The following is a 7,071-nucleotide window of genomic DNA, read 5'->3' as shown; positions in this document are numbered from 1 at the left end:
TGCCACACTGGGCCATAGATGAGGGTAGGCTTTCACTTTCGTTAACTCTGGCACGAATATTTGCAGCTAAGATTAAAAGCCAAGCTAAAGAATTGTAGTGTCTTTAAAAATGTGTGTTCCACGTACACTTAGGAAACCACGAGAGGACGTACTCCTCCAAAATGAGGGCAAGTGTAGATTTACCCGAGGAAGGGGAAATCATGGTACCCAGGAGGTGGGGCACCCGACCCCAGAAGGCGAAGGCGAAGCTCTCACAGTGAAAGGTTCCCGGATGGCGGCTGTGCAGTGGGCATAGACAGCACCAGTCTGGAGCAGATGTGAGGAAGACCCGGAGAGGTCTTCGTTCTTAGACCGCCCCTGCCTCTGGACGTTCCTGGAGAGGAATTGGAATTGTTACGGACACGTTCCCGGGAAGTCACCGGACCCAAGTCCAAGAAGGAAACCACAGGCAAGAAAGTTATCCCAGTAACAGTAGCAGGCGCAGCGGTGGTTAGTGTTGACTTGGTCCTAGTAGGATCGACCCTGAGGTTGAACGCTACGGACCTTACAGCCTTAAAGCTCCGCTGAGAGGACGGAGCGTGGGGGAAGCGTGTGGGTGAGAGCTGTCTAGTCCTTCAGTTCCTAAGGGAGAGGTCAGAGGCGGAGCGGAGGGCCCGAGGTCAGGAAGGGAGCAGGAGCTGGAACTCGTTAGAGAACAACGCAAGGGGGCAGCCCCAAAGCCGCAGCTGCTGCTTCCTAAGTGCATACACGCGCCGAGAGACCAGTGCAGCCCAGGCAGAAGATCACTGTGGGAAGGGCAGCGCTACACAGTTGATACCCAGTGCTAAGGGTACCATCAACAAGTTTGTGGAAGGAAAGGCGAACATCCAGTTTCCAGAGAAACAGTTTCCCTAAGGAGGCGCTCGGACAGTACCACACCCACGGCACCGCGGGAGGTGGGGAGCAGCACCCGCCTGTAAAGCTTGGCGCGTCTCCTTTAAGATGGGGCGAAGCCCCGCCCCTCCCATCAAATCCCGGCGCCCATTTTGATAATGTCACACGGTGCCGGGCCAATGAGAACCCGGGAGGGGGAGTTCCCCTGCGCGTCGTCCGGCTGGGGGCGGGGCTTCTGGCGCCGAACTCTCGGCTGCGGCGTGGTCTCTCGCGGTGCTGGCGGGAGGACTCCCGAGGGTGTGGCGGTGAGCTGCTGCGCTGCGACGGCTCCCGCCGGCAGGGTGTTTCGTATTAGCGCCCTGGCTCAGGCGGTCCCGGTGGGTCGGTGCGGCGCGCGGAGCTCGCGGGAGAGTTCCGGCCGGAGCCGCGGAGCCCGCACGCCCGAGAGGCCCTCCGTGTGCCTCCTCCAGCACCGGGCCGCTCTGTGGCGGGAGCCCCGCCGTATGCAGCCGCCGGGGACGCCTTTCCCACCGGGCAGCACAGCGAACCGGGGAGCTTCCCGCAGCCACCACGCTGGAGGCCCGCCTGAGCGCAGCGAGTGCCGCAGCCTCACGGAGCTACGCAGTTCTCGCCGGAGAGCAGCCTTGAGAGCGCGGCCGGGGGCCAGGACGCGGTCAGGGCGGGTGCGTGCCGCGGGCGCCAGGAGCTCCCGGGAGGAAGGGCTCGGGAGGCGGTGGTGCTGGAGCCTTCGCCGCACCTCCAGGCTCATTCCTCAGCAGAACGTTCCCACCTGAGAAAATCTATTGTGCGCTCGGAATGAAGCATCGCTCGGATTTAGCACGGAGCGTTCGAGCCTGGAGAGACGTTAGGAGTAGGATGTGGGAAACCCTGCCCCAACTTCAGATGTGTGCGGCGGGAGAGCCTTTTAAATAGGACTAGTGTGGGGCCGTATTCAGCTGCCCATCCCGCCTCTTTCACCCCTAGCAAGTTCACACTCGGAGGACATGAAGGCCGAGATGCGCCCAGTGCCTTGCCCCACAGAGGCTTCCAACGAACGGCACCAGCGAACTCGCCACCAGAAGCGCCTTGCGAGCACAGCCCTTGTGGGAAAACCTTCAGCCAAGGGCCGCATCGCACTCAGCATCACACTGCAGAAAGCCTTAAGCCGTGCAGCGGCTGTGTTCCCTCCTTCACTGTAAGGGGAGGAGCGTGGAGAGAATCTCTGAGAACAGCCTCTGAGAGGCTGCCGTGGGCCACAAGTCCAACACCCACCCTGGGGATATTCCTCGTGAGCGCCAGGTGTGTGGGAGGCTGCTGAGGGCCATGCTGCCCTTTCCCACCTGCCCAGGACCCTGGCCACAGTTCCCTCTTGTCAGTGCCTGTGGTAAAGGCCGTCTGGTGGACTCTGCCTGCTGGGAGGGACGCACTAGGGGACTTCATTCTGTTGTTGCCAGTTATGGCATGGGTGTGACTCAGCTTTGGTCATGAGGACTCAGTTGGGGTCTTTTTGTGGCTGACAGAGATGGTCTACCTTTTTTCATAGATACTATTGACCTCATATGACTTCTGTTGGATTTGTCCAGCTTCCAAGTCAGACTTCCAAAGGAACTGCCTCCCTCCCATTATTCTGCTGGGTATGGGAATAAAAGCCTTATTGTTCAAGCCACCTTTTATCTGGCGGTTTCTGTTTACTCTGTGTGTGGGCTGAGAGCAGAATTGGGGTCTGCAGCATTGAGGGGATGGGTGGTGGTGGGGAGCAATGATGACAGTAAGGAACTCTCAGTCCACTTTTAGCTTGATTTGTTCTGCCGCCCAAGACCTTTAGGGAATAACTGAAGGGCTTCAAGATGGTCCTCTCCCCCTACCTCCTGCCAGTGCATCTCCAGGCTGTATGAGCTGGTCTGTTGTATCCAGGGTCTGTCCCACATTTCCCAGCACTGCTGAGGGGAAGCGTTCTTCCCAGGACCCATGCAGGAGTCATGTCCCCTGAAGTCCAGAACCTAGTAGGCAGGTACCATTGACTGTAGGACCTACAGAGGCTGCGTAGGAGCCAAAATTAGTGCAGAAACTAATAGGGCGGAGTGGGGGCGACTGTGGCAAAGTTCGGGGGGATGTGCCCCTTGTAAGTAGGCATTCACAAATGTTGTAGTAACTAGCTTTGCGAGATGAGAATGCACAGAAGTTCTCAGCCTCTTCAGACCTGCGTCTTTCCTGTGGCTGTGCTCAGTCAGTAAATACAGGTGTTGTCTGCTTTCTGAAAGTTTGCATCACACCACTTTGCTTTTACTAAAGACCTGTATTAGTCCGCACTGTTGCTAACTGAAAGAACTCTGAAGAGGATTTTCACTTTTATGAAAAAGGTGAAGAGTGAAAATAGTGTTCTGTGTTCATTTTACAGTAAGCTGTTGTAGAGGTGGGCATACCCTCAGCAGAGAGTGGTCCTGCAAACTCCTTCCCCAGGAACCATACTCGGCATCTCAGCGTCAAGCAGTCAGGGCTTTGAACTGTGTGAACATCCGTGTTTTGTCTTGATTTATTTCGTGTATCTGTTAGTAAGATGTGTCCTAAGGTAATTGTAAAAGCCTAAGAAAGGTGATTTTGGGGTCTAGGAACCCTCAAAAAATTTCCATATAACTGAACAGTGATTGCTTCTTTGCTTTATGCCATTTTGGTTTACCAAAGCTTTCTTGGGACTGCTCATCTTTTGGGTACCAGGGGAAACCAATGCATGTTCTGTAGTGGTTGTACCCTACTCTAGGGTAGAAGTCCCCTGGGTTGTCCACCTACTGGAGTGTGGAGGGAATTTGCTGGGCAGCTGTTTGCAGGGGCGAAGTTGAACTTGGTGGGAAGCTAGCCGGAGCAGGCTGGACTCCCGTGGGAATGTGATGAAGTTGCCTGTTGGGTGCTGCTGAAACTTCCTGTAGCAGTCACCTGTGGAGGGGGTAAGAAGGAAGAAGTCCAATGGAACGCTGAAGAGCAGCGCCCCCTTCCCAGTGCCCCTTTAGCGCCCTCTCCTGACAAGCCTAGCATGCCACGAGGCAACGAAGAAAGATTCTAGCCTTGCAGGGTTCTTTTGCCAGGGACCCAGCCTCCCCTCCAGTCCAGGGGTCTGGGGCTGTAAACTGGGTTAGATCTAGGGACTGGCTGAGAGGCAGTCATCCCCAGTTGTGACTCAAGGCAGGTTTTTGGCTCCTAGATCTAAAGATTGTCCCCCAGGTTGTATCACAAGCACTCTTGTATTTTTAGGGTGCTATATTCAGCTATATTCAGTGCTATATTAGAGGTGCCCGTGGACCGTGTGGTATTTTGATACCCCGTATATACCTGCTGTTCTTCCCGACAGAGGCAGCCCCCTGCCTCTGGTGGTCACATCCTGCCACCTGGCCTCTGGCCTCTAGAATCCCGGCATCCCCAGGGAAATAAGGGCTTCTGCCCATCTCTACGGCAGTGTCCCCCCTCCCCCCCCACTACACCCACCTGCCAGGGAGAGGAATCACAGAGGTTTTCAACGGTGTGGATACTCCTCTTCCTAATGTGTTTCTTAGTGCCTTAGCGAAAGGAGTCTCTCCTGGGCCTTCTGGAAGCATGTACTTAAGAGATAAATGTGTGGTTCACAACATAAATCCATCTGACATTCCTATCACCTCATTAATTATAGGCCATTTTTTGAGTTTAGGTTTCAATCAAGTGATCAAATATGCTGCTAGAGCCACCCCCAGCTGCCCAAGTGAGCAGCTTAAATCTGGATCTTCAGTTACTTTACCATCATCAATGAATTTGGTCTGACTTGGTGTTATATTCCATCTGCTTTGGTCTAACACCTTCAGGATCCACATATATTCTCCATGTTTCTCCTGACAGATATTAGCAAAATCTCACTTATTTCCTAGATGGGCAGGTTGCTCTTCCAGAGGCACAGCGTGTACCTGTCCCTCTGAAGCACTCTGTAGCCTGACCCTAGTTATGGGTCTGGCGGCCATAGAGAGTGTTGTGGTGTTGAGTGTCCTGTCTCAAGGCACCTACCTGCCCCTGGCAAGGCTGTCACAGGACTGATCTAAGACACCGCAGGGCAGACTTATTACTGGTAAGAAAGGCTCAGAGTGACTCAGGGTTTAGGATGGTCAGTTACATCTGGGTCTGACCAGATGTCCCCGCTCCGCGGTTCCTGATCCTTTCCCAGTCAGTGCCCTGGCTTTCCCTTGAGAAAGGTGAGGTTGTGAATCCAACTGTTATTCTCAACAAATGCAGTTAATTTTTCGGTGTGATTTTTAGAAATAGCCCCGTGGCTACGAGTAGAATGTTTCATTTAGAGTGGTTATCATTGTTCTCTGGTTCTCACCCTATCTAGTCGTTTTGTTTCTGTGAGCCACTCTTGTGCACTGGAGAGACTCCAGCCCATGTCGGAGTTTCTGTCATCATCATAACCACCCCAGAAAGACAAGCTCAGCCACCACTGGGGCTCCAAGGCCCTTTCTTTGGTTAGAATCACCATCAACCAAAGGTGATAGCTTGATTAAGTCTTACGCCAGTGCACGCCACAGATTACTAGGGTCCCGTTTCCCACTGGTAATGAATGCAACACTGCCTAAGATTAGGAGTACAATCACTTCCCATATCCCATCTGTGCAAGCCTGTCCCTTGTGATTACTCCTGGTACCAGGTACCTCTGGGTCCAGGCCAGCAGAGAGTAACCATATCACATTCGGAGTAAAGCAGGTTTCGTATAAAGAATATTAACTCTTTCCAGTGATTTCTCTACTATGTGGGGATGAAAGAGGATTCTAAGGAACAGTGAAGGAGAGTACCACAGAAGGAACAAATCTGGAAGAGAGGAATCCTTGCCGCAGGGTGTGGGGATTGAGACCTTGTTGGAGACGGTGTCATTTCAGCTCAGAAGATGGCAGAAGAATTTGTGGGGTCGATCTGGACTGGAGATGGTCCATGTCTACTGGGGCAAGACTGGTGGGCAAGAACTACCAGCGAGCAGAAGGCAGAACTCCCCCTCCCAGGTACTAGCCCACACCCCCCAACACACTGTGGGATGTCTACACGATTCACCTGGAAGCTGGCCATGGGGAAGGGAGGTGCCATTCGTTTGCTGAGAAGCCCGCTGGGGACATGGCTGGACTTGCTGGTGAGCCACTCCAAGCCCTCCAGGTGAGTGTTCTTGAACTCTCCAAGCGGGGTGGCGGGGGGCACCTGCAGAACCTACAGGAAGCTGCTCGCGGGGGTGCCACTGAACTATCCACGAGGAACCCGCCTCGGGTGCCCTGGCACAGCATCCCTGGGTGCGCAGCGGTCCCCCAAGGGCCTTGGGACAGGGAGCAGGGATAGCTGCGCGCGGAGGCAGGAAGGGAAACGCCCTCCTCCAGCGGCCCCTGCTCCCTCTACCGGCACAGCCTGGTGCTGCAGCAGCGAGCTAGGGTGCAGAAGGCACGCTCCTGCTGCAGGGTTGCTTTTGCAACCGGCAGAGTTGGCTCATCCTAGGGCGGTCGGAGTACTTTGGACGACACAACCCAGCCAGTAAGGCAGGACAAAAAGCACTGGCCTATCTCACGTGGGATAGGTGCGAAATCCTAAAGAAAACCCCGAACACTTGCTTTAGCGATCTATCAACTACCGTGCGTGAAACCCGCCTCGGGTTCATGTCAGCGGCGCTGGCTCGACCTCCAGGAAATCCTCTTTCATGGTCCGGGCTGCTCCCGGACAGCGCAGGGGCCAGACTCTTCCCCAGGGGAACACCCGCCCAGGGTGAGGCTGCTCCAGGTCTGTTCCCCTTTGGGCTTGCTCCCTGGGTGTGGGTGAGGACAGGCTCCGCGGGGTACTGGGGTCCAAAGGGGAGAGCTGGAGGGCGCAGAGGAGCTTCTTCCCCTCCGGAACCTCCACCTTGGGCTATCACACTGGCGATCAACTTCCAGTTCTCTGAGCTTGTACACGCTGTGAGGTCTGTGTGTATGTGTTTGGCCTTCCTTAATAATGTTTATGTTACACAGTAAATTATATATTTCACAATGTTTACAGATTAAGGGATAAAAATTATATGATCATACTATTGGATGCAGAAAACCTGATTAATAAAAGAAAAACCTCAACAACTGGGAATGGAAGCAGGTATATCTGCTCTGACACAGGTTACTTGTTAAAAAAAAAAACCCAACTCCTATGGCAAGCATTATAACAATGGCAAAAAATTCCAAG

Source organism: Mustela putorius, unplaced genomic scaffold, assembly GCF_011764305.1.
Source record: "Mustela putorius furo isolate JIRA1106 unplaced genomic scaffold, ASM1176430v1.1 tig00003869_pilon_pilon_pilon, whole genome shotgun sequence".
NCBI classification, from domain to species: domain Eukaryota; kingdom Metazoa; phylum Chordata; class Mammalia; order Carnivora; family Mustelidae; genus Mustela; species Mustela putorius.
Note: the sequence above shows the minus strand (reverse complement) of the source record.